The following is a 24,980-nucleotide window of genomic DNA, read 5'->3' as shown; positions in this document are numbered from 1 at the left end:
TCTCACAAGAGGAGAGCACAACAAGGCAAAAAACTTTGCTCTCTTAAGGCAGACCCAAGTACCAGACACTTCTGAAAACTTCCAGCTGCCAGGTTGTTAAAATACAATGGCTTAACTTCTAGGGCTGATACATGCTGCTGCAGATATTTCAAGAGATTAGAAGGCCTTTAATAGAAGTGTTAATGATTTATGGATCCCTCTCATATCAGCAGGGATGATATCAATGTTACTGTGACTGGATTGCTGAAGTACTACTTTGATCCTCATGATTGAGTACAGTGAAAGCAGGGAAATTTGAGTTTTACATTAGAAATTTGTTTACCAAAATCCAATGGACACGAATGCAGTGAATTTTGCTGGGAGGAAATACTAGATTTTTCAATTTTCCAATTGTCTCCTATGAAGACAGGCTGAGAGAGTTGGGGTTGTTCAGTTTGGAGAGCAGAAGGCTTCTGAGGGAACTTAAAAGGGGGCTTACAGGAGAGCTGGGAAGGGATTTTGACAAGGGCATGTAGTGGCATTATAGCATATAACAGGAGGGAATGGCTTTAAACTGAAAGAGAGTAGGTTTACGTTAGATTAGGAAAAAGTTCTATATTGTGGGGGTAGTGAGGCACTTGAACAGGTTGCCCAGAGAAGCTGTGGATGCCCCATCCTTGGAAGTATTCAAGGCCAGGTTGGATGGGGCTCTGAGAACCTGTAGTGGAGAGGTTGTGATGGGGAGGTTGGAACTAGATGGTCCTGAAGATCTCTTTCTACACAGAAACCATGCTATGATTCAATGATTCTATAATTCTATGATTCTATGACTCTATGATATCTATATTTTCTGTTGTATTAGAAATTATTTTTTCTTGTGACAGTGAGGATATAAATAAGCTCATATTTTGTCTGCAGAAAAAAAGGTTACCTTTTCAGAACCATTGCAATTTTATTCATAAAGTATAAAAATATGAAGAGATTTTTCATAAGAAAAAAAGGACATACTTTAAACAGAATTTTTTTGAGCTTGTATACCAAAATGAAACACTTACATACACAAGCATTTTCTATATATCAGAACACATCATTAATGAAATGTAGACTGGAAAACAACTCCCTAAGCAATTACTCTGAAGAAAATTCTAGAGTTATATCAAAGCACTCACTGCATTTCACAGAGTGATGTGAGAAAATGCAGGGAATATTTATAGGCAGAAGTTCTGCAAAATAAAATTATTGAATTAATTTGGTTTCCCCACATTAGAGAAGAGACATTGAGAAATGTAGAAGTCATTATTTGTGTGACACTTCAAAAAGAAAATGAAAAATTGTATGTGAATTTTATAACTGTAAAGGGAGTTTAGAAGCTGCTGTGGGATGCCTGAGGGGGACATGGTGAAGTTTTTAAACTACCTATCTTCATATAGAATTTACTGAAAGGCTGCCAGTATCTGTAGCTTTTAAAAATGGATGTACATTAGAGTTATAAAGAATTCCATGAGGAAATTGCCTCAGGAATTTTGCTTTAAAAATATGAATCACAATTTAATGTAATTATTTCTGATAGAAAATTGATTAAGCAGTGTGAGACTAGACTAGACCGTGAATTTGCAATGTTTGGCAGTGATGCTCTCTGCTCTGTCCACTACTTATTCATGACACACAAAGAAAATGTAACTGATGTTAAGTTTATTTACAAGTTAAGTTTGAAAATTTTCTCTCAAGTCCCATTTGGGGGGCACATTTATGAGTATGCTTGTTGTCTATTCAAACCTTTTGACTTGCAATAGTGATGTTTCTTACTTTATTTACAAGTCACTCTGATTCTGATCTCATAAAGTGCTGCAAACAGGCATTTTAGTTGTGCAATAATGTAAGAGGAATAAAAATCAATCTTCCTTAAAGAGGTCAGTTGGGTAGTTTAGTGTGCTATATGAGCCTATTAAAGTGCTCTTATCAAAAGAAAGCAGTAAATAAAAAGAAGGTAGAGTTCTCTAAGGAAAGAAGTCAACGTGCTTTCTAATAAGGAATTGCAAGGAAAAAAATGTGTACTGATACTGAAGTAAAAGATGCATTAATCTCCAAGCATAATACCATAGGGCAAATTCAGATGAAGGACCAGGGTAGAACACCTCATAACAGAAAAAATGGGTGTGTCCCACCTGATTTTAACCAATAATATATAAATAGATATTTGCCAGAACTGCTGCATAAATCTAAAGCTTCTAACTCAGTAAAATTCTTTGTTAGTTAATAGCCTTTCTTCTATTTGTTAATCTGAGGCATAGTTGTTGCTAGTTTGTTATCCTCTGGAAAATGAATATTGTAAGTCAAATATCCCTTGTGATTTATTAAGTTTCTGGGAGTTCACCCTGCACAAAGAATATTGGATCTGACTTGAGTTTTTCATACATTATTGAAATTCTTTCTGGGTTAATTCAAGGAAGCCCAGAGAATAAATTACATAACATTAAGAAAGGGACTTGTGAAAATGACTGTTTAGATTACAGTGAACACCTACAGGGATTTCTTTTTCTTAGGACTAAGACAGCCTTAATTTGGATTTGCTTAATTCACTTTGAAAAGTATGTCATACCATATTGATGTCACTTTAATGTCGAATGAAATTGAACACTTAGAGATTTAATTCTGTTTAATAAATGTATTTAAACTTGTAGCTAATTTATCTGATTAAAATTAAATTTCCTAACCAGTAATATGTAGCCCAGTTCTCTTTTAAAGCTGATTGTGGAAAGTCAGCAATAGTTTCCGCCTAAATTACTATGTAAAATGCATATTCCTATATGTTATTAGATGATTTTGGAAATGATTTTGCTTTGTTATCTCTGTTACATACTGTGATATTTGCAAACTGCAGTTTTTCCGCTTTTATCCTTTTCCCTACTACGATTAAAATTAACCTTGACACAAATGTGAATTATAAACCTCATTGTCAATGTATTATGTTATTATAAAGTGTAAAAAACCATTTTCCATAGTCCTTAATCTCCTTGTAGGTGCAATGACTAGCAGTAAAATCAACATGTGTCTATTTCTAGAGCCTGTTGGTCTTCTATGCACTCATTTCAGGTATTGTCATTGCTAGTCCCTGTAAACACTTTTCCCCTGATGTTTATTGTTTTATCTTGAATTAAGCAGAATATTATGCACTCAGATCTCCACCTTTATTTTGTCCCCTATACTTTGCCAACTCCAGATCTGTCTATAGGCCTCATAACCCCAAAATGCCCTCTGCATAATCTGATTAAGATCAGTGTGGTGCCAGTAACTTCTAGCTGGAGTTATTTATATTTGCATTGGTATGGATGTAAAGAGAAGAGGTTCACATTGGAACAGCTCTGTCAGAATTGTTATTTGTTCATGAGTTCACCTTTGTTCATATTTTCAAATTACAGATAAACTTAGGTGCTTGCACGTGAGCTTGTCCTAAATATCATCAGTTTCTTTTTCTCCATGATCCCCAGAAGTCTTCACAGTTTTCAGATCATTTTGGCAGCTCTAAAACTTCTGCCTGCCCTGGGCAGAAAGGTTTTCTTCAGGGTTGCACTCACCACTCCGAGGTGAAGGAAGGGGCTAGAGGAAACAGACTTTATGTTCTCTCTCTATCACATTTCCCATCACATAAAACAGAACAGAGAGGCTCAGTGATACTCCGTCAGCACTCCATACTGAGCTAAAAAGTTGTTAAACTATTTGTGACATTCACTTCTAAGTTTATTCAGTACAGACAGTTTAAAAAATAATAATGTTAACTCAGAAAAATAAACTTTTCATGATAGCAAAAAATTTTTTGTTGTGAGTACACAAAAAGATTATAATGCTAAGCTAGAGTCTAGAAGGGTTAAAAGTTTTCTTCTGCAGCAGAGCTATAAATTTCTCATGTAATTTACATTTTTGTTAACGCTAGATCTGGCATGACTATAAATTGTTTGATTAAGTTAGAGTGAAGTCCAAGATATGTATATAGTCAAGCATGAAAATTTAGTTCCAAAATGCCAGTCAGTTTAGTTCAAAACTGTTTATGAAAAAGGATTTTTCTCATTGAAAAATTGATACTTCTTTCTTTTTGACTTATGAAATTATTGTCATATTTGATTTCAAACTTTTAAAAATTAAATAAAGTTGGGAATAAAATGACTTTTTATTATGAAATATGCACCTTGGTTTACCTTTCCTGGTTGTATTTACTTAAATACTACTTTTCTAATTCTAATTGTACTTCTAAGATTCTTCAGTAAACAGTGGAGTAGACCCTCAGGGAGGTATCTATTCTACTCTACAACCAGTGTCTGAGAACTGTGGAAAAAGTCACTTGTTCAAGCATGAGTTTCTGAAAACAATTTATCTTTTATATGGTTAAAAATAAATGATCTGAGACTTAGTTGCTATTTCTAACATATAGAAAAAAAACCCAAACTCTCCCCCAGAAAAATCCTTAACCACACCTAAGATGAAACATTTTATTTAGATAATTTCAAATGTATATAGAAACTGAGTCGATATATTTTGAAGTACCTAAATAGCATAGTTGATTTATGTGTTTGACATCCCACAGTGTTGGCTGCATGGGGAGCTTAAACACCATAGTTATGGTTCTAGGTATACAGATTTCTTTATTCTTGACACTGTTGGTGAAAAGACCACAATCAGAGGAAGTGGGAAAAAATTGAGCAGCTGAGAAGGGATGTGCCAGGTGTGTGAAAGTCCTTCCAAAGATGCCAGCAGCTACGAGGTGTCCTCCAATAAACCACATAATTTTTGCTGTAAATCTCTATAAAGTCCAATTCATTAGTCATCCTTTTTCAAAATCGGGTCCATCTCACATTTCCATGGCAAAGGCAAGTCAGAAAATTATTGATTTTAAGAAAAAGATTGGTGTGTGTTCTTCTGGGATATAAAACCTGTTGCAATGATTAGCAGAGAAGGGACTCTGAAAAGATATCAGATTCTTATTTTGAGAAAAGAGATTTGGTTTTACCTGGATTCTGAAGCATGAGGATGAGGGAGCTGTTAAAGCCCATTTCTAATTCCAGTAGTCAGCTTTACTGTGAAATCTTGTTTTCACCAAATCTGTGTTCACCACTGACTGGTTTCAAGGGGAGTTTCTCAGTGCACAAGAAGCCCTCTCAATCCATCTGTTCCTCAGTTTCTCCATTTGCAGAGCTGGAATGAAAACTCTTTGAGATTTTGGCTCTTGTTTTAAAATATCTGAATGCTCTGAAATTGGCAAGCTTTCCTTTCTTCTTTGCTATGAATGTTCCAAATGTAGGAGGTAAACTAACTCAGCAAAAGAAGCCACTACACTTTGGGAAAAATTGGAAAAAACTTTGCTTCACAAAAGAAAGATGCCTGTATGTTTGCTATTCAGCCATCTGTCATGTCTCTTGGCTATCAAGTTCTCAAAAATCTGGATGATGTTCAGTTGATTTGTTGATTTGTCATGCTGTGTTATGAGTATAGTTGGGGGCTGTGGGCTTCTTCTTGTAAAAACTTACTTCTAGTGATTTTTAGCAGCATCCTTGCATAAATTCAATTTAATCCAAATTAATTCATTTTCTACCTTACTTTGGTATAATTTACTTGCTTTGTTTTAATTTTTACCATCAGCCTTCAAAGAAGCATGAATTTGCAAGCACAGATTTGTTCTTCTTCATTTTTCCTGGCATTTCTCCTGCTGAGTAAAGATTCCAAAGTTTTAAAAATGATTTATGAATTCCAACTTACTTTATGTGGAGAAATTTCCTCAGAATATGCTTTAAAATGGACTAAACAACATATGAAAGACTGTATTTCTAAACTCCTAAAATGAATGGGAGTCTTCCCATAGGTTTCAGATCAGACTCCTTGTTGATCCCTTATCCAAGTACATATCAATTTTCCAAGTTTATCTCTGGAACAAAGATGTAAGTATAGCAGCTGGTTGCTCAGTCCTGAATATCTGCATTTGCAGACATATATGCACAGTTTTTCACTACAATCAAAAATGCTCTGTCATCATATACAAGATTAGGCTTGATCATCCCCTAAATTAAAAATAACTGTAAAACAAAAGTACAATGGTGAGGTGGGAGAACAAGATGGTGAAACAAGAAATATTCTACTCACTTTTGCAGATCAACTTCAGCAGTGGGGAGGATGCAGGGCTTGTGGAAGGACTTGTGGATGAATGTAGACATGCAAAATGGAGTGGAGGTGTAATAGAGCAATGTAAGAAAATTATAAAAAGGCTTGCCAAAGACAGGAGTGAAGCAAATCATGTCAAAAAACTTCATATGGGCAGTTGGACACTATTGTGACTCAGTATACAGATTTATGTATTTTTAATTTCTTCACTCTGTTTTTTTTTTTTAATACTGCTAAGATTGTAACATTTCATTAGAGACCTGCAGCTACTCTGTGTACATATCGATGCGATTTCTTCTTACTTAGTTATTAAAAGTGTCAGAAGGTTGTAGATTATCTAGGATTTGTTCAACACTGGATCTGTGATAAGAAATAAGGATTTCTTCACTGCTTTCTTTCTAAGAAATCTTGAAAGCCCAAGTGAAAAAAACATTTTTCATTTCTCTCCTGGAAGGCCTTTTGGAAAAGTTAAGTGTATTTTTGCTTCAAGGTCTGTGAGTGTCATTACTAGCTTCTGTGGGCTTTGAACAGGGCAACTCAGACTAATGGACTTTTGGGAGTTACATTTGGATGTGAAAACCCAGATCTGGCCCTGCAGCACTGGTTCTGAGGCAGACTGGGTGCTGTGCTGGAGAGGCTGCTGCTGACTGTCAGCTGGGAGCACCCAGGTTTCACCCACATTGCCTGAAAACCTGTAAGTGAATTAGTGCTATAAAAACCCATTATGAACAATTCTGATAAAAAAAAATAGAAAAACAGGTTCTTTTCTCTACATCTAGTATTTAGTACAGTGTTCTCAACAGTGTTAAAAGCTTGCTGTCATTCACAAATGCTGTTCTTTCTGTAATACTGGAACAGAAGTTGACATCTTAAACAATTGACCATGATGTTTTTTACTGAGATGATACATAGCCAGGCTTAATTGAGGGTGTTGAAAAAATTGTATTAAAAACTAAAGACCTATGAGGGCTGCTATGAGCAGATTTAAGACATTGGTCCTAAAGAAGGATATATTTCTATTTCTGTGTGCTCTTACATCCATTGTCTGCTCTCTGTTAGATCTAACATTACATGACTTGATATAGTAAGTTAAAACATCATCTGATCAGTGCTCATTATAACACTTCATTCAGCTGCACTCTGGATTGAAGTCATTCAGCACCTCTGCAATAGCATGACAGTCCACCTCACCATGCCTAAATTGTGGTCTCACCTCTAAGACTGACATTGGGAAGGGTTTAGAATGTACTTACTAACTCTTTCCAGGAGAAGGTCCTTTAATCAGAGTTACTGCATGAGACTTTTGTTCATTCTTAGGAAAAGGCAGCACAGACCTTTCACAAAATGCAGTCTAAATCCTACAGTGAGTACTTTACACATTATGTTGTGTATGGAAAGTAGAGTAGGGAAAACCAGCCATGAGAAAATCCTTTGATGTTAGGAATAAGTAGGTGAACCTTGGCTCCACAGAGTTGTATCCTCCTTCAGTAAGTCTTTGGTAAAAGTCCTCATCAATTCATTTTAAGGAAAGACTTGAAATATTTTTATCCCTCTTCTACATAGACTGTGGGATACCCCATTTTTCATTTTGTCATTGCCTGAGAGGTTTGAAACTCTCAAGTTCAAGGCAATAAACTATTTGCTGGAGATGCATATTAGCTAATGACTGAGTGACAAAAGGCCAGAGACAGACTTCAAAAGGATAGAAAATGTGTTTTGCCCTTTCCCAAGAGAGTTGCCTAATCACTGATAATAGTCATGCTGCAATTCTTTTATTCTTACTGGCTCTTCCTGACTGAACTGTTAAAAGATTTTATTTCTTTTGGGGTGGAAAGAAGTCCAAGTGTATCTTGGAAGTCTTTGATCAGAAGGTATTGAAAAAAATTGTGGGAAGAGAGGGCAATTTTGTGTGGAAACAGGTATTTCTACTCTCTTTGAAGACAATGGTCATAATCTGAGTTTTAGACATTTGATCACCAGGTTTAAGAGCCACTAGGAAGAAATGACATTCAGAGGCATATGTACATACACAATAATTTCATTCCTTTCCCTGAGACCTACTGGCCTCTCTTGTAACAAATGAATCATGGCATGCCTTGGAGTTGTGCAAAGTTACCAAAAGTGTTTCAAGAGCAGGTGCAAAGCTGGTCATAGGAAGTTTTTGTAAATATGGAAGGTGCTTTGCAAAGACATCCATGACCATTAAATGCAACTTTCTTAAGATTCAGTGTTTTTGTTGCCAAAAAAAAAAAAAAAAAAAAAAAAAAAAGGCGGCAAATTAAGATATTTCAGCTAAATGCACTTGAGTCTTTCAGTTAAAGTACTCAGTGACTAGTTGTACTAATTATGGCTAGGCTCCATAAAAACAGGATGATTGGCAGCTATTGAAGGGGAGAAAGCAGTAAGATAAAAGTCTGTAGATTAAGAATAATGGAGGACTGAAATGAGCAATGCATGACAGTAATGAAAAAGTAATGTTCCTCTCCTAATACAGGCACAAAAGAGTGACTTCAGAACAGGAAGAAATTATTTCAGCTGCACTCTGAACTTGGCCTCATATCTTTTGTTTGGAAAATGTCTTCGTGTAAGAATGGATTTGATAGTAATGAGAAAGATTCCAGGCAGGGAGAAAATAGTTGCTTCTATATTCATGAATAGACAAAATGACAGTTAATAACTAAAAACATGGACCTCTTAAATTTAATAAAAAATCATCACCTTGTGAGTTTCCAAGATTTGGTCTCACTAAAAAAAAACAGTTGCATTTCTGCTGTGATTATCTTTAAAAATCATAATTTTATATAGATGACTCTTGTTGAAATGGGTTATTTGTCTGTAACTACTTAACAGTTTACATAAAGAAAAGACAGAACATGATTATCAAGAACTCTTTCAAAGCTGTTAACAAATGATACTGTCATTTAGAGAAGTGCACACAAAAGAGAAATTAAAAAAAAATTCTTTTGATGAATTTATGTTGAAAGAGATTACTACTCTGTTGCACAAAACTTAATCAAAATAATTGTAATTGTTGTTTCAGTTGTTATTTACTGTTGTCAATGTGTACTATTGTGATTGGTACATAACTTCCCCTAAAGGTTGCACTATCCCAATCAGAAATGACTTGAAGTTGATGAACTGTGTTAGCAACACACTAGAGAACAATACCCATTTCAGCTTGCCACAATTTTGCATATACCTTTACATTATGTGCCCTCTGTAATGCAGTCTAGTTGGCTTCAAGATCCTTTCCTTCCTCAAAATGAGTTGATGGAAGAGCAGCTGAGGCTGGAGCTGATCTAGGAACATGGGATTTTGTGGGCACCAACATGCACCTGTGCTACATGTGGTGGTGGGAATAAACGTGGCAGGTCCCTGGAAGCATGTCCCAGATCTCTTGGGCTTTAAAGGCATGAATAGATTTGCTAAAGCTCTATCTACTAAAGTATGCTTATTAAATTTTTGCAAAGAAACAGATCTTGCTTTATGGCCATATTTTGATTTTTATTTGCTTCACAGTTTAATACCATCATGAACAAAACACAGTGTTCATGTTAGGGTACACTTGATAGGCTGAAAACAACTACAGCTGGGTCTTCATCTCTCTTGAGGTTGGAGTGAGGAGCAGATGATCAGGGTCACACCAGTTCCAGGAGACAGCTGTAAAGAGGGCAAGGAAGCCCAGAGGCAACTTCGTGGCTCAGTATTGATGCCACAGGTTTTGTCACTGCCATTTCTACCTTCCTACTTGGAGCTCTTCGGGCCTACCCACACACTGTCGGCTACAATTAAATATAGACACCAGGCATGACAAACAGACAGGATTTGTCACACAGTGTGAGAAACAGATTTTGTGTACTCTCTTCAAGTGACTGAATTACTGGAGGCACAATAAGGCATGTAATACTGTAGTCTGATGTAAATAAATAAAAAGTCTCTTGCAAAGTAATAAAGATGGGGACAAATTTTATATCCGTGAGTCTCACAACCTCTGATAAGTGGAGTCCTGACATGTCACGGATCGGGAATGAAAAACTGAATTTCTGATGTGGTTCATAAAAATCATGATTTTCCAAGTTTTCAGGATTAGGCCAGGCTCCAAATGCAGTTGAGTATCTGCTGAGCAGCTGAGGAGGTTGAAAATTGCGGGATTTTATCACTTGGATAAAACAGGCTGTTGAAAATCAGTGACATCTTTTTCATTTAATGCCAGCTTGGTAAAATCATGTTAAGAAATCAAATTTAGACTCCATCCTTTCATAAGTCATATTGAATATAACAAAAAAACTGCAAAGCCCCCAAAACCAGTGCAGACAGAATTTGTTTCTATAATGTCTCTTCTTTTGGAGTGAGATATTTAGAGGTTCAAGGAAACCAAAGAGTTAACTATTGCTCTGAGATAAAGGAGTCGTTTAGTCTCAAGCCCCAAAGCTGCTGTGTTTTTTTGTCTGAAATGAACCCAAAATTGATGCAGAAGCAGAGACAAGTGGTTTAAAAAACTGATTCAAATATGTCAAGCTCTTATTTCTGGAATGAGACTGAAGGAAGTATCTTGGCATGTAGTGGAAAATATGGCCAAGAAAAAATCCCCTGCCTGCTGCAAAAGGAACTGCATCAAGAGGACATGAAGGATAAGAAGCTACTTCTTTTCATTTATTATTTATTTAGTAACATTAACTAAAAAAAATTTGAAACTATCCAGAGTTAAACATGAACTGAGTGAATTTTATAAATGGCATTTAATAAAATTCTTCTATCATTTTCTGTAAGGGAAAACCATATAGAGTTCACTTGGAAGGACAAACTTTGCACAGCAAGTTGTCCTAGCAATTTGAAGAGATGTAGTTAATTTGATATTCTACCAAGTGCTTCAAGTGGAAAAAAAAAAACAACTTTCCCACATATGTTGTGTTTTTCTTTTGGTAAACAAATTCTGCAATGAGAGCTCTTACCTTTGCATACCTTCTGTTTCCAGTGGTTTAAAGAGGCTCTCACTAAAGCATATTTTTCTGTGAATTAGAATTTTCCTGCAGTTTATGCAATCCAACAATTAACAGACCTCAATTTGTAGATTAAAGCCGATTTCCAAGTTAAAGCTGTGGTAATGCAGAGGGGGAACAGGAGAATAGGACATTCTTCCAAAAGCCAGGTGGTGTGTACCCACAACAGGTCTTATTCTCTTTGAGGACAAACATTGTGTTAACTTTAGGGCTTGGTTTTTTTGATTATTATTTTTTAAAATATTTTTTTCTTTTTTGTGATGACCATACACCACAGCATTATTTGCATTAGTCTGACTGAAAGGTGACTAAACCAGAAGAATCACTTAGTGCAATCCTGGACTTAACAGGAACAAACTGCTTACCTGTAATGGAGAAAATGATACCTGTTGATATGGTCTGTCTTGTAATTTTTCTTGCAGTCCTTTAAGTTACTGATATTAGTAAAGTGTTATTGTTTTCTGGACTGGTAACATGACTTTATTTTCTCTAATTGTTTATCCATTCACAAACTCATCTCACCCACAAAATAGGAAGAACATAATGTTTTTAAACTCCGAATATAAAGTCGAATGACAAATATACTGAAATCAAAACAATAAATCTGCCTTAGGCTTAGGCAGAGGGAAATATTTTCATTTCTCCTTTATTATTTATCTGCTTTTCAAAAGAGGGAGGGAATTTACTGAGAGATGACTGGACTGAATTTTAAATGCTACTTTTCTAAACTGTAAAGTGCTCAAAAGATGAAGAGGAGCACAAGAAATTAAATGGTTGCCCTGAAAGCTGTGGGGGAAAAACCCTCAATAAACCAACAAGCCCAAACTAAAATTTTTAAATAGCATTGCCAGAAAAAAAAACAAATTTGATGAGCAGAAGAGGAATGTCTTGGTATGTTTTACAAATATAAAACTAAATGCTGCTAAAATAAAAGAAAGCCATACAACTGTGATGCTGTTACATGACTTTCTACTTTACCTTTCTACTGAAATAAGAAAATATATTTTAGAATGAATCACAGAAGGAAAATACTTAGAAGAGAATCCTTAATTCTCTGCATGGGAAATTATTAAATGAATTTTAGTGATAGTGAAGGGGTACCCAATGGGCCATGAAATTATTAGTGGAAAATTATTAATAAATGGAATACTTATGTTTCATATCAGTTGAAATCTTCTGGGTTTCTTCCTTCTTTGTATTCTGTTATTAAGTAGAAATTCTTCATTTTCTTGCATTCCATTGTAAAGAGCATTTTATACGACTTATTAACTTTGAATCAAAAATAGTAATTTGTAGAAACATCCTTAATATTTAGTTATTTGAGAGCAGACCTTTTGGTTTTCCATCTCAAAATCTAGCAGGTTTTTTTTTTTTCCTGGAAGCAGTCAGGAAGTTCTGTCAAAGATTCATCTTCTACAGTTGTAGAAAATAATGTTTTTCTGAAGTTCCTGAAAGATTTTTAGAATCAAATTATATCATTGCAAGAGGCAGAGGAATCATATGCCTTAGATCCAGTTCCATTAATTTTTACTCTGTCCTACTTCTCACTTTAGAAAAAAATTCAACTCCTACTGTATTTTAGACCTGGCTACCTTGTTTCCCTCTTCAGAAGTTCATCTTCCTTGCTCTCTTTTTCTCTGACCATTTTGACTTCCACTGGTTTCTCTCATACCAGGTAGATGGTTCAATTGGCATCAATAGCAAGCTTTAATATCCCAAAAGGAACGACTCCTCCTGAACATAATCTCTCTCTCTTCCCCTCAGGACCTCCATGTCCTGTGGGTGTTTGAGTACTCTTTCTCTACTATTGCTCTCCATGTCTCAGGTAAGGAAGAAGAATTGCTACTCTTTTGGGTAATCAAAACTTGTTGTTATCCAACCCCCTTCCATGTTGTAATCCCAGATTCTTACACAGAAAGACATTTGCTGCAATGAAAACTTTCCATGACTGACTAAAAACTCCTGAGTAGAGAATGGAGCAATATAAGCATACTGCACATCTCTTCAACAAGCAACCCAAAATTTTGTTCAAATGCAGAGAGAATGTCCATGCCCATTCCTAATAAACAGTCATTTTCAAACCTGTGTTTCTCTGATTTGGAGTAGTCCTTCCATTTTTAAAAAAACCTTAATATGTTCTCTGCTACATTTTTATTGCAAAGGTAGCTGAGATAAACTGAAGGTAGTAGAGATGATATAGGAGACGTATTTACCTAGTATTGCTGGTATAAAAATCCATTCAGAAGTGTCAGGGTCACAGTTTATTAACCTTGCTTTTGGTATGCTGAGATGACACACTGCAATATGCCATTCATTTCCAAAGAAACAAGTTGAACACACAATGTATTGAAGTCTGGAAAGTCATTGATTATCAGGGAGAAGATATATATATATATATAGGTTTTTTTTGTGAGGAAGAATTTATGATTATATCACTTACCAGGAGCTAAGAAATAATCATTTAAAATCACTTCATTAGACCATAGACATCTTTAGTGTAATTTTGCAATACCAGTGGAAGACTACATAAAACACATTTGTCTATAATGTTCAAGATTTCAATATATTTGAAGAAAAAGTTTTTTTGTACACAGTCTTAAAGTAAATATTTTTAAATAAATATTTTGCTCAGTTTCTATGCAGTCTTCTAAACTAGGTGGAGTCTAGGGGATTTAAAATGAAGGGGTAGATTTGAGCTCTGTATTGAGACACCCTGAATCAACTTTAGAGCCTTATTGACCATATTAGTTCAACTACTGAAATTAGTTTGCCTGATAGTCTCCTCCCTCCTTCTTATTACCCCTTTCCTGCTGTTGCATAAAAATGCCTTTATCTTCCTTAAGCCATTGCTCTTACCCCTTACCCTTAGTATAACTCACCTATTCTACCAAAGCTCTTTTCTTTATAACCTTTTTAAATAAAGGTAGGTAAAGATTAAAGAGATTAAACCTTTTTAATGCACATCTTTTGATATTCAATCCGCTCCCTGAAGGGCAAGAGCTTCTGGCCCCTTTGGTTAATACTGCAGTAACACCTTGTGGGCAGGAAGAAGAATAAAAGAATGCAATGTTTAAGAGCAGTTAGTAAACCACAAATTTTATCAGCCTCTGCCAAACACTTATTCATTTTTTGACACTTTTGGAGGTCATAGTTGTTTTCAGACAAGGTGGTGACTGTTTGAGAAGATATGTATTGATATCTTCTGGGAGCGTTTATATCCCCATCCAATTTCAGGCTGTCTGTAGCAAGGTCTTCCTCACTAGCTAAGAACAGAGAAAAAAAAAAAAGATTTTCTGCTCAGGATACTTATTTTAAGAAAAAAGAAGGACTAGTGCACAACAGTGTAAAAATAAGCTTTTCCTATTCGAGTATGACTCTTTTAACAGTGTTAAAAAGATAAAGGCAAAAAATAGACCTTATGTAGCAAATACAAAACTATTATGGCTTTTTTATTGTTGTTGTTGAGAATATGAAGAAAAAACAAAAAAAATACAGTGAACAGAAGGTGGCAATGAGCACTGAAGATTAAAAATGTCACAGAAGAGCAGCTGAAGTTTGTTGGAAGTTCATACAGGTGATATTGGTTAGGATCAGTAATACAGTAATAAAGTAACTTACATCTGGATCTGTGGGAGGTGTTATGAATCTAATTCTCATTGAAATTCACTTGGAAAGGGATGTGTAACATTTTTGTTCTCTTTTTTAACACAGATCCTTTTAATCTTTGTAGCAAAGTCATGGAATTTATTTTCATTTTGTGAAAACAATCTGGTGCTCAAGAAAAGAATCAGCTATTATAACAATAAGAGTTTAGAAAGAAATTGTAAATAAGGACTTTTAGGAGCTATGTCAAACTATCCCATCTGTGGAAATACTGCTTCTATTAACTTCAAGTGATTATTATCACTGTGCAAAACACAGTAATCCTGAATGACTGGGGTTTCTAAAGATTTTGTTCTCTATTCCTTTATTAAATCTGCTGAGTAAACATTTTAAGAATGGGGAAAAATAGGGCTTTACAGAAAGGACAGGGCATGAAATTGAATCATGTCAAGTAGGCATTAAGAGAAACTGTATGTTCTAAGTGAGAAAGAGACACTTTGTTATGATTAATATTAGGTTGAGCAACTTCAACAGTTCATGTGAAATAATATTTTCTGAGAGCAAAAAAAGGAATACTGACACAAGGAAATGCCCAGTCTCTAAGATTCAAAAACACTTTTGTTAGAGCCAATTTCAAAAGAGTACCCCAAAATAAGCAGCTAAAATGACACAAGCAATCTGTAGGTATTAGTGGGGTTGGAGCACCTGGCTGATGCAGTAACTGAGCTGAAGTTATTGCCAAGCACCTGTCCTGAGTTCCTGTGCTTGTGGAGGGTCTGCACTCCCTGTAGTGACTGTGCTGCTGGCTGTGGCTCAGGAACTGTGTCACCCTGCCTGCCAGCAAGGCACCCTGTGCTGGTCTTCTTTCCCCCCTGGCAATGTCACCCAGGTAACAGAACTGCACTGTAAAGGATATTTGCAGCTTGTGCTGCCAAGGTGGAAGAGTAAGGAATTTTAATGCACTTTAGATTACTGTTATGTGCATCTATTTATGATGAGGGACTTTGAAACATCAGCAGGGATGGATGAGTCAGTGCCTTCCAATTAGAAACTGTTATTATTCACTGAATGCATAAACCTTTCCAAAAGACCCAAGCCTTTGCCCTATTTCTCCCTAACTCTCTCTGTGAACAAGCAACAAATAGTGGGAAGGCAGGGCAGCAACACACTCAGGCTGTATTTATGCAGGGGAACAGCAATGATGGAAGAGGTCAGAGAACAGAAAGTCCCAAGCCACAGCAAGGCTGCCTGTTTCTGTTGTGTAGTTTAAAAGAGAAAAAAAATGACCCAAGGGCTCTGTTTTGCAGTGGTTCCTCATTCAATAATAAGAAGAAATGATTCCAGCAGTTTTGCTAATACACTTCAGTAGTCTCCAGCCTCAAAAGACACATGGAAGGAAAGGATGGGTTTACCTGGGGAGAAGTAAAATTAGGGCCTTTAGGCTCCTCTACCAGTTAACAGGAGTATCCATGCCTTGTCATTAGCCCCAAAAGCCATTTTTCTTGCAGTCAGATAAAAGCAGCATCTTCCTCTGAGAAGGAAGATGAGGTTTTGTTAAAGGAGAGAGCTTCTCTCAGCTAAATAAATTAAGATAATCTTTAAGTTTCTGTCCTCTAAACCCATCACTTTGAGATAATTAATCAGCTACAAAGTGAAAAATAATGGAAAGGCAATAACACAAAGGATTGTTTCCTTAAAGCAGGAAAAAGACAGCAGTGTTATTCAAGATTCATGTTGTCAAAACCTGAATTCAGTCTGCAATGAATTGTGAATTCTAACTGTAATAATTTCAGTTGAGTTATAGTTTATAATAACCCTTAAAAATGACTCTTTTTAGAAAAATTACAGACAAGGGGAAAATTATTTTAATTGTTAACAAGCTGATTTATCTAATGATTACCATGATTTTTACTTTTCTGTTTCCCTTATCAAGTATTTGCTGATTGGAATTATACAAAAATGTGACATTTTGTGGTGTTTCATAGCTGAAAAGGAGAAAAATAAGTGGGCTAAATGTATTGCCCTAACTGAAAATAAACACTGTGATAAAATGAATGATTGAATAGATGCTACCAGTTAAAAAAAAATTAAAAAATTGATATTTATGTTTATGTTGATACTACTCAGAATTTGGATGTTTTTTCCCTTTTTTAAATTGGCTGAAATTTTAGGAGACTGATTGAGAAAGTCCCATGTGAGGCAGTCTTGAAGGCTAAAAAGTCGAGGAAGATTGGACACTCTTTAAGAAGAGGCACAGGAACAGGCTGTCCCTGTGTGCCAAAAGATGAGCTGGTGGGGTTGAAGGCCAACCTGACCAAACAGAGAGTTTTGTCTGGAACTCAGGGAGAAAAAGAGCGGTTTTCACCTTTAGAAAAATAGGAGGGCTACAAGAATGTTGTGAGGTTCTGCAGGGGGAAAATTAGAAGGGCCAAAGCCCAGATGGAATTTAATATGGCTACTGCTCTAAAAGACCATTAAAAGTGTCTCTACTAATAATCCGAAAAAAACCCCAAGGGTAAGGAGAATATCCATCCTTTATTGGACATGGGGGAAACACAGTCACAAAGGTTAAGGCTGAGGTACTTAATACCTTCTTTGCCTCAGTCTTTAGCAGTAAGACCAGTTGTTCTCCTGGTACCCAGCACCCTGAGCTGGGAGACAGAGACAGGGAGCAGAATGAAGGCCTCATAATCCAGGAGGGAACAGTCAGTGACCTGCTACACCACTTAGACCTTCACAAGTCCACAGAGTTGGATAGGATCCATCCAAGGGCACTGAAGTAGATAGTGGAGAAGCTCACCAAACTACTTCCCATCCTTTACCAGTAGTCCTGGTTAACTGAGGAGGTTCCTGTTGGCTGGAAGTTGCCTGAGGGAGCTGGGATTGTTTAAGACTGGAGAAAAGAAGACTCAGGGGGAACCTTACTGCTCTCTACAAATGCCTGAGAGGAAGGTATAGCCAGGTGGGTGTTGGTCTCTTCTCCTAGGTAACAAATGACAGGACGAGAGAAACGACCTCAAGATGCACCAGGGTAGGTTTAGATAAGTTATTAGGAAAAATTTCTTCATGAAAGGGTTGTTGACCATTGGAATGGGCTGCCCAGGGAAGTGGTGGAGCCACTATCCCTGGAAGTGTTCAAATAATATGTGGATACGGCACTTGAGGACAGGGTTTAGTGGTGAGCATGGAGGTGATGCTGGTTTAAGGGTTTAAGGGTTGGACTTGGTGATCTTAGAGGTCTTTTACATCCTTAAAGATTCTGTGAATTTATTTGATTAAGACAACATGAATTTTCTACAATTTTGAGTCATTAGCATATACACTATTAGTGATTTTTTTCCTTAGCAATACTTTAATATCAGAAAAAGACCCATTATATAAAATGTTAAGGGAAATTTGAAACTGTCTGTTACCAGAATGGTTGAATATCTGCAGAAACACTACAAAAGTAGTTTGACAGTGATCCTTCCAGCTGGAGAAGGAGTATGGAAAACCCTAAACAACTGTGCATTTGTGTTCCTGATAGATTGAGTCAAACAAAAAAATCAATACAGATATCCTAAGATGTGAATTTACCTCAGTGCAGTCTAGATTCTCAACATAAATAGAGGAGTGTGCAGTATCCTGGCCTAAAAGTGCAAGCTATGCCACCACAGCATGGAAGAGATGAGAAGCACATTGAAAAACTCAGTAGGAAAGTGTGTGAGTGCTGAGAAGGTTGGAGAGAAACAACGTGCAGCAGAGGGAAGAGAGCACAGAAGGATAAAATTGTCATTACACCTTCCTTCAGTCACCACTGCTGCTTCTCTGAGTCCCTGCTGTCGCATGGCATAGCCAGCTACTGCTTCAAAGCAGGGATTTCACAGGTAGAAAGAGTTTCCAGGCATGGGGAAAGAAGAGATGTTCTTGCCCAAGAAATGGGAATAGTGTTTTCCTGCCAAAATACAGTCAGTTTTGGAATAAAGCTATGGCAGAGATGAAAGAAAAATGTGTGTTTTACCATTGGCCAACACTTTCAACAGATGCTTTAGCAATAGGCCAGAATATGTGAAAGATTATATAGAAAGATGAGCTTCTAAAACTTTTTTTTCACTAAAGTGGGGTTCAAAAAGTTGAGTGAGAAAACAAGTAGAATTAAAGAAGCACTGATGGGCTTTTATATATATAGGATCCTATCAATCTGTCAGCATTGACCCAGGAAATACAGTCTGTTCAGGACCTCTCATTATAAACTTTGAGCGCCAACTTTAAAGACTGCCAAATATCTGTCTAGGAGATAAAGTATAGCTGAATTTCAAATTTCAGATTATGGTATCCTCATAGTGTATCCATATCCTCATATGGTATCCTCATATGGATTATTGAAAATTTTATCCTGAAAGGACCTAGACTGATTTTAATGACATCTGCTCTCCAGAGCAGAGGAAAGCTGTATTTTCATCTACACTAGTAGACCTACTTTATATTATGACACTGTAAAGCAATAATGTAATTGAAAGATGGTAAAAATTGCAATCCACTTCAATTTAAATTAAATCAATATTTATTGAAATTAAATTAATCTGAATATCAACAGTCAATAGGAAGCAAGCAATAAAATTAGTGCTTTTGTCGAGGTTACTATATTGTTTCTAAATCAAACATTAGATTATATTAGATTATACCTTTCAAGAGTCTACCTTAAATTAGGAGACAGTAAATGGGAGAAAGGACTTTTGTTCCTGGTCTTACGTCTAATCTTGGAGATCGTTAATAATTTGGGGGTTTTTATGCTTTATTTTTTATGCTTTACTTAATAATTTATCAATTATCTTTCTAGTATGCTGGTAGGCATAACTATGTCTTTTGGGTCTAGGTTCAGTTTGCATGTTCAAAGCCATGGGGACTGACCAGGTAGGAATATGCAGAAGGTGGGGAAACAAACTTTATTCCTTCTTCCTTTCCCCATCTTCATAGGCCAAATTCTGCTGTGCTTTGGACATGCCCCCAGCTGTAATTGAAAATCTCATGGAAGGATGCTCAGAATTTGCAGGGAAAAGACTCACTTGTTGAGTACTGTGGGCAGTGTTGAAACCTGTCAAGTTTTTATGATATGCCATAAACTGAATATACAGGAGTAGATAGCTTTGCTATTTCAGTCACAGAAAATCTGTTGTTCATTGCCTTAAACTTGCAAAAACTGCTGAAGATGTGGAAAAATTTCTTTAAAGCTCAGTGACACTTTTAAGTCATAAATGACAGTTTTAAGTCTGAATTTTCCCTACAGGTGACCCATAGAAGCACTTAATATATTTATTGTGATTTTTTTTTTCTTTTTGGTAATGTCAGGGATAGCTTTCCAAAGGAGTGTAGCAGTTCATCATATGATAATCTATCACTTCTGCTGTCTCATGTTGCTGGCAAACTTTGTGTGAAAAAGGCTTTATAGTTACATATTTTACTCTGTTAAATTAAAATTTTTTTTATTTATTGTTGCTTATTGGTAGTTCATACTTGAAAACAGATCAGTGAGTAGAAATGCCAGCTGTCTGTTACTCTGTCATATTGCTTCTCTGATAATACTTAGTGGTATCAGCACTTTGGGATTAAGGCAGAGGTGACTTTGAGGTGCTTGCAGAGAAAGATCTAAAATGTGAAGCTTAAATGTTTCCAACACTTCACATCATGATTCTTGGGAGACTATGAGGAAGGCTCTCACTTTAATCATGCTTGAAGGTCCATCTCTTTGCTACAGGACTGATGAATTCCTGTGAAGGTAGAAGACCTAATTGCTCTCATATGAGGTTCATAGTGCCTTACACATTGTGACAAAAATCCTTGCTGCTTGCCACAGCAGGCAGTCTGAGGGCAACCTCGTGGATTTCCTTGGTGATGAGCAGGTGTGGACTCAAGCTGCCAGGACATACACCCTGAAGTGGTGGCACTGCCAGTCCTACACTTTCAGAAAGGGATAAATTTAACATACAGCTGAACTGTGCTCCATACTGTGCATCCCACTAATGGACATGAAGCCCAGGAGTGGCCACCTACACTGCTAAAGGTGGACTGTTTCCTTTGCACCTCAACAGTTCGGTCATCAATAGTCATTGTAAATGTTTACACCTTTCATCACTTTTCTCACAGCTGCAGAGCTCAGAGCTTGTATGAGCTGTGCTGAAAGTTGCCAGCATATATGGAGCACATCCAGGGTATAAGGGAACTCAGTGTGGGACAGAGGTGGTCTACATAATTGCTTAAAGTCTCCCATGGGTAGCTTGTGCAGAACAATAACTTATGCTGAGCAAATTCTAGGGCTGATTTTTGGCAATAACATGATGTTATCTACCTCCACAGCAGCACGGTTTCGATGTGTGTGGAGTTCCTAGGAGGAACCTGAGAAAATGTGGAGTTCCTGGGGGGTGGAGGGCTTCTTGTTTTGGAAATGTGTGAAAAAATGTAGGGAGAAACATTTTCCTAGAACCCATTTCAATCTGACAATATGTGTCTTATTTCTTTGCTCCTTCAGAAAAGAGTTGTGCAAACGGGTGTTAGAGGAGAAACTTGTCTTTGAATGACACATGTATTCATGTATAACCATGAATTTACATATATCTGTCATGCAAGGGGGTTGCACTGGCAATATCCAGCAATTCTAAAACCATCTTTCATGAAAGGGAGACTTGAAAACAAGGATTCAAAAATTCTTCAACCTCCTGTCTCTGACAAGTATCTGTCCCTTCTCTACTGTGACACTGACCTACTGGCTTTCCAGCAAGAACTATATCAAGAGTTTGGGCTTTGTAGTGATCCTCTGGGAGTCCTGTTTCCCCTGTGTGGAGGAGAGGTTTGCTTTTACCCTAGAACAGAGATGGAGGGACCTGGAGAACAAACACAGGCAGAAGATCCATTCGGAATGACTGTACAGGATCACCCAGTGGCGAGATGTGGTATTGGGATACCCCTCAGAGGTACCTCTCTGATCTTCCCTGGCAACTCACACAGCAAATATCAGAAGTAGAATGAGCTCCAGATGCTGCAAGTGCATCAGGCTTGGGGTGCCTTTGTCCAGCTGTGTGTCTATGTTTGTTGGGATATGTGTCTATCTATACATGAACCATGACAGGCATCCAACGCATGGAAGAAAAATAGACGTGCCAAGAAAACTATCACCTGTTGCAGTGGGGATTGCTCCACGTTGGGGGCAGGCAGCAACAATCACCTGTGTCTAGGAAAAGACAGCAGTACTTCTGGAGGTCATGTGTACCCCATCTTTTCATATTCTGTTCATTGTAGTCCTTGGTAGGTTTAAAATGGTCAGTGTGAAGAATTAGGACAATGGAACTCCTATCTGAAGCTTGTTGCCAGCTGCCTAATAAAAAGCCCTAAGGCATTGGCAAGCTGATTATGCAATTTTACTGTGAATTCTGAGATGTGTGGGCCCTGGACTCTGCTGCTGTTTGGATTAATTCTCCCACTCTCATGCAGGAAGACATTCTTTAATTGAAGGAGAGAAATTTTCCCAAACTGATGAACTGGCAGTCAGTATTGATCCTCAGAGGAAATGATGATATTGCAGGAAAGCACATACTGCTGAAGGATGTGTATGTGCTGGGAGCATAATTCTCTCAGATCAGATGTAGGAATTCCTGGGCTGGAGTATCTGTAAAAACTTTTTTCCTGATTTTTGGCTTTTTTCACCTGACATATAGGAGCTGTCTGCCACTTGTCTTCTTGTCCCTTGATCAGGGTAGAAATATAACAAGATGGATCATGGGTATTTCATGGGTACTGTGCAGGGTTTGGTTTGGATCTTGACTTAGCTGAAACTCCCATGTCCTCTGTGCTGCTGCAAGAGTCATTGGTGAAGCTGGGACCTATTCAGGCCTTTGATGAGTCACATCCAGGTTCATCCTTTGCCCAACCTGCCCTATTTTGTCACAACCAAATCCCTCCTTTGCCTCCTTTGCTGGGAGCTGAGGTTGTTACTGCTCACTGAGCTGAGCTAAGAGGTTATTCCTTTGGCTTGAGCTAGCAGTCTCACATGGAACATCCTGGAAAGCACCATCTTTTGCCACTCCTCAGGGCAGTGATGTGACTGGCATATCCTTTGATTTGAGGAGTTTCCCCAGGGACATCTCTTAGATTCCAGTCTTTTGCCAAGACTTCAGTGTTTTTAGGAGAAATTGTGACTCTTCTGGCCCCAAACTGAGTGGACATCCCAGCAGAGACTCTGCCACACAATTTCCCTTCCTTACCACTGGTAAAGTGGATTTCCACCTATCTTGTGCTCTGCTAAAATTGCAGACTCCTCTAATGCAGAGGAAAAGTTGACCCCATATCACTTGTGCAGTGCATGGCATGACCCAGTCTTGCCCCATTTTGCTCCACAAGTGAAGCATTCCTTGAATCTGCACAACACGTGCCACCCACAAGGAGTAAACCCCACCTTATCAACATGCAAACATGGCCGACCTTCTGCCTAAGCCTGTGAGCTGTGAGGCTCTCTGTCCTCAGCTCCAGTCCTGCATGCCATTTTTGTAGGCCATGTGTGTGTGGCAGTCTTTTGGACAACACCCAAGTATCACCTGAAGCACACACTCATACTCTGCTCACTCCATTATCTTTTTTTCAACGTCTTGTCTGGGTACCTTAATGTCACACGAGGATGAAGAAACATGGTGTCCCAGTTTGCACCTTGAGCTAATCCCACTGTAAACCGGGAACATAAACTGGAAAATCCTTCATGTAGCATTGAACACCTCTGCACTGGTGGTGTGTTTCATGAGGTCCTACGACTTGCACCACCTTTGTGATAACAAGAGGATACTGGAGCATGTGAACACTGAACTTGACTAGTTGCACTTCATCTACTTCCTCTTTAAACTCTTTCCACGAGGCTGGTGGATTGGGGATGAATGTGTGCCATAGTCATCCTTGGAAGAAAGTGTCTGCCTCCATGTTCGATTTTGAAAAGTATCAGTCATGTAGGTAGCATTAGCAGAGATTGCTGAGTTGTGTTGTAAAGTGTGGGAGCTCCCAACCAGTGGGCCAGATTAAGCATTCCCTTCTTCTTAAAGGCTCATGCAAGTGTCCCCATCCCATCTCCTCTGCATTTCCTGATCTGATGGTAAATACGTAGGGAGCTCCAGTGCGTGAGCAGATTTCTTGTAGGATGAGATATATGAAGGTCAACTGCAGCAGTAATGGGCATAAAGCCCCTTAAAGACCCAATTTAAGACCTGCTTGAGTTCTCTGCAAAGACATCAATAAGATTTGCTAAAAAGCTATAGAGATGCCTCTTCACTTTCATGAGTGTGATGGAACAACTAAGTCCCACCGGGACAAATTTATCACAGGATCAGGTAGGTTATTGCTATATGGAAAGGATGCAGGGTTAGGTCCTTCTCTTTTTATGTTGTGGTAATGCTGAAGCATCTCTGTTTACTAATCTCTATTTTTGCCTGGGTGTCAGAAAACATACTTATGAAAATATTAATATGTTATCTAAGCCACAAAATGCTGAAATTTATTTTATTACCTGACAGTTAAGCCTGCAAAAAATTTGAGTCTGGAAACATTAAATTCACTCATCTTTAATGCAGTTAGCTCAATTTGCCTGTCAAACTTGAACAATTATTTTCTTTGTGGAGTAAAACATCCTCTTTTTTCCCTCCCTTGAATTTCAGTTAAAAAAAAAAAGCAAATATGTTCTCCTCTTTCTGTGATTTTTGTGAAAAATGCATTAATGCAAATTAAACTGTAATTTTAACTCACAGCTGTCTTTCAATGCCACTGAAGTAGGTAACACTCAACAACACCCCATGGATTTTAGTTGTTTTGAAATTTTCTGTTGTGCATAGAATCTGTTTGTTTTACTCTTCACAGCTTGTCTACATTTCATATTTAGTACAAAGTGGGCTAAATGTAAATTGCATTAATATTTGTGTTTTCCAAGCTTTTGCAAACAAAATTATACAATGCTTCACAATATCACCAGAGAGACTTTCAGGACAATTTTAATCACGATTTTAGCCTTATGTTCTGGTTTATAAACAGCTTTTGTAATCTCCCCAACTGCAAAAGATATATATATATGTAAATGTCACATTTAAAACCAGATTGTGTGCATTGGCTGGGACAGGCACATATTTAACATTTATCCATTGGCTTCAATCCAAGAGCTCACTTAAATTACTCATGTGCTTATGACTGGATCAGTGTTTAGTGGTTTGGGGCCTAGGAAGACAAGGATTTCTTTTTACAGTCCTAAAC

The 24,980-nt window shown here is 37.4% G+C and overlaps 1 long non-coding RNA gene across 2 annotated transcripts; it reads right to left on the bottom strand.

The window, feature by feature from the left end:
* Window positions 1-4,504: 4,504 nt before the first annotated feature.
* LOC138105917 (uncharacterized) lies at window positions 4,505-9,399 on the bottom strand. 2 transcript variants are annotated; one of them, XR_011148793.1, is made up of 3 exons: window positions 9,326-9,399; window positions 6,109-6,818; window positions 4,505-5,677 (listed from the first exon to the last, which is right to left on the bottom strand). It is a non-coding gene; the product is annotated as an uncharacterized lncRNA (long non-coding RNA). The 2 variants fall into 2 exon arrangements; XR_011148792.1 differs by having other exon boundaries at window positions 4,505-5,674.
* Window positions 9,400-24,980: the final 15,581 nt, after the last annotated feature.

The sequence above is a fragment of the Aphelocoma coerulescens genome, chromosome 2 (assembly GCF_041296385.1).
Source record: "Aphelocoma coerulescens isolate FSJ_1873_10779 chromosome 2, UR_Acoe_1.0, whole genome shotgun sequence".
Classification (NCBI taxonomy): domain Eukaryota; kingdom Metazoa; phylum Chordata; class Aves; order Passeriformes; family Corvidae; genus Aphelocoma; species Aphelocoma coerulescens.
This window is presented reverse-complemented; position numbering and strand designations above follow the sequence as displayed.